The sequence below is a fragment of the Atta cephalotes genome, assembly GCF_000143395.1.
Source record: "Atta cephalotes unplaced genomic scaffold scaffold00011, whole genome shotgun sequence".
NCBI lineage: Eukaryota > Metazoa > Arthropoda > Insecta > Hymenoptera > Formicidae > Atta > Atta cephalotes.
This window is the reverse complement of record NW_012130075.1, coordinates 4,672,805-4,676,632: the sequence shown is the minus strand read 5'-3', so window position 1 is coordinate 4,676,632 and position 3,828 is coordinate 4,672,805.

Below are 3,828 nucleotides of genomic sequence, written 5' to 3'. Positions count from 1 at the left end.
AGAGAGAGAGAGAGATAGCTTACTCAAATATTTTTATTAATTACTTTATTAAATATTTTTGTAATTATTTTTTGTATACGAGTATTAAAATATTCATAAAAATCTAATTAAAACGAAAATAATTGCTGTAAATGTAGTTTGAGCTGCAAGGAAGGAGACAACTCGCTGAAATTTTGCATATGGCACAAATAATTTTAAACGTAAAACGATGTTGTAGCAATATTTTTCTTTTTTATTTTCTAGCGGAAAGATTCGTCGCGTATAAATTTATGCATCACAGAATATACACGCTCATCAATGGATCATTGATAGAAGAGAAACTGAGACGACGATTAATTTTTACATAACTATATGCGAAGAATGTGAAATTCTAAATTTGTTCCAAGAGAAATTCCTCAAGATCATTCTCCTCTAATGTTAACGTGCAATCGCGTGTAAGTAACTTAAAAAATACTCGACAAATTCAGAGAAGAATGTGAGTAATATACAAATCAATATACAAATAAATCCATAAATTTTAATTAATTACGACATAAATATGTATATAATAACAATACATGCAAAATATTGTATAATAATTATGTCTTTTATCATAGATCGCATCGGTCCTAAATCAAGGTTTCTTGCTCGCTATTCTATTCAATACGCAATGCAAGTCTTGTGATATTAGGGGGTGTAAATATTTCTTGAATGAGTTCCGTAAATACATTCAGTAACTGTGAATTGTCACAGTTTGCGTAACGATTGATCGTTGATTCTTTCGTAATGCTAAAAATATTAACGAGTTTACGTAAATACATACTCATTGGTGAAAAAATTATGCGTTTCCTGCGATTATGCAGCAACTCACTTCATATACAAGGAAATCTCCAGAGTCACAAATATTATTACAAATACGAGGCGTATAAAACTTCCGAAGTTTCTTGAAAAATAAATTGCAGAGATATTGCAGATATAGGAGGCAAATAGAAGTAATCTAATTACAATCAAACAAATTGAAATCAAATATCAACAATTGTGACTTATATGTATGAACAGTTGTGTTTACATGTCGCAACAATATTTTACACAAGTGGTAATATTTTAAGAACAACGAGAAATCTATCAAAATTTTTTTCTTCAAATTTTTCTGTTACTTGGATCTTTGTCTCTATTGGAGGATAAATATTTCTCGACTCATTACATTGTAGTGTGTATTTAATTGTTTAGTTGACTGCGCCCTTCCCTCCCCCCTCCCCCTGTTTATACTTTCGAAAGTGCGAACAACTGTACGAGCAGTCAGGCATTTCGCTTAGAAATTCTCGCTCGCGATTCTAATGATTCGTCAAATCGATTCAGCTAAATCAGCCGCTAAATATAAATCCATTCGACATGTAGGAATTAATAATAAGAAGATTCCTCCTCTTGTTAAACAATAAGTAATTTCGATTCGCTTTCACTGACATCAGTAGGTAGTTTAGAGGCAATTTTGCAATTTACAATGGAATAAGATACCGTGAGAACGCAAAGAAAGCATTGTTGTACGACAAGCATGTTAATCGGTTGTCATTTTGTATAATGACAAATATAAGTAGTGCTTAATATGGACTAGGCTATTCTCTACATCAAATAACGGCAGTGTAAAGTATAATTAAAAAAAAACAATTATGTTAAAAATTATTAAAAATGTTTTATACAAATAATGAATAATATATAAATTAATAGATTTATGATGAACAGTCTCCAGTTTATATATAAATTATATTATATAGATATATTACATAATTTATATTTTAATATTGATATAAAAAAAGATAAACGTATATAAAGTGTACATAAAAACGTAAACACACGTAAATAGAGATAAATATAGATATAGATTTATAATCAGAAAAAAGATATAAAACGCGCTTACGCATTTTGATTATTTCGAGTATTTTGAATTTCGGATTGATTATTCTATATACTATTCGATTTAACACCCGGCGAATCAAGATAAATTATCACATTTTATACATTTTTTTTAACGAGATAAGAAAGAAAAAGAGAGAGAAAAATGGATGTCACTTTTAGTAGCTGATCTACTAAACTTTGTCATTTAACAGTATATATGATTTTACGTGTCAGCGAATTTAGGTCACAGAATTATATCGCGCATAAATTGATAGTATTGCGTAACTATAACGATACGAAATTGATCTGATGATAGCATTTAGGTTCGTCATCGTATATCAAGGCAAGGAATGTAAATTATGTTTCCATTTAACAAAAAAAAAAGTATTTTTCTTAAATTATACTATCTTGACTGCGGTTGTCTGACATTTAGCGGCATTAATGAGAAAAAATTGGCATGTTCGTTCGGTTCGGCTATAATATTAATAATTACGTATAAAGAGCCTCAAATTTTGTACAATCGTTTCCTACATTACATGCTATATATTGCACTTCCTTTCTATAGATTCTTCGGTCAATTTAGTGCCAACTTATCCTTAGCGCGAAGGTTTAATATAACACACCGTTTATTTAAATTTTTTAAATTTTCTTCACTAATTGTAAGATTTTTTTAAGTGATTTTTCTCAAGATTAAAAATTCCATCCTATTGTGATCCATATACATTTTTATATATTTAATCATATATTTTAAGGTACTTCCTTATTTCAAGTTTAAGTTTAAAAAAAGAGTGACATTAATCTAGCGGAACACGAATTGTAAAAATAAGGAAACGCACAATAAAATTATGGATCGTGTATAAAACATTAAATATAACTATTTCGCCAGCGAGTTCTCACGCACCGAAGGTAACTACGACTCGACGTGAAAGAATTCCTGTTTGCAACGCAGTTCTAATGCTAGCCTACGGATCTCGACGGAGGCCTAACACATAGCAGTCATGGCAAAAAGGGAAGGGAAAAGGAAAGAAGGTGAGTGGGCTTCGGTATATGCCTCTCCAAGAGACTCAAGTTATCAATGCGTTTCAATCCTGCAATATCGGGAATTCTTCATCGGCGCTCTGAATTCTAGATTTTCCTCGACTTTACATACAATATATACCTAATATACCTAATATATAAAATAAATGTCATATATTTTCTTCTAGTATCTTAGTTATAAAATACTTTTCATATCTCCAACTTCCAAATAAGCATTTCATTGCGTTAAAATTGGATTTAATAGTTCTTCCAATCTCGAGAAATAAACATTTAAGATACTTATCACTTTGTAAAATTTTATAAAAATTGGAGTATGCAAATTTTGTATTAGTGCGGAATGATAATATGTGAAAAAAAAACGTTTTATATTAAAATTCTCATTGAGAACACATACAATTTTATATCACGGAAGAGATACACTTACACTCGTTAAATATTTAAATTATGGAAAAAAAATAAAGGGCAGTATATTATTAATAATTAATGTACTATATTACGACATCGTAAATGCACTTTGCGACAAGTCTCAAACATAATGATTTACGAACACATCCTATCTACAGAAAAATAATTATTAAGATATTGACAAAATCAGTTCATAAATATGCAAAAATCAATGTAAGTCCATTTTTTAACATATTTATATAATTATTGTAAAAAAATTAATCTCGCCGAAATTATATAGTATCTTTATTTTTAATTCCAACCTTTTCTTTACATCAATTTATCCTGTGTGAGTGAGCAGTGAGTTTCATTTAATCATGGAATGCATCGTGATATCGTGTATTCGAAGCCTTAAATATATTTGATATCTGCGATTTAACCTTGGAACTATTAAATTTTTCATTCAATCGTTATTGTACGAGCAGACAAATATATTAATCGATTCAAATTTCATCGCCCCTCTCTCTCTCTCTC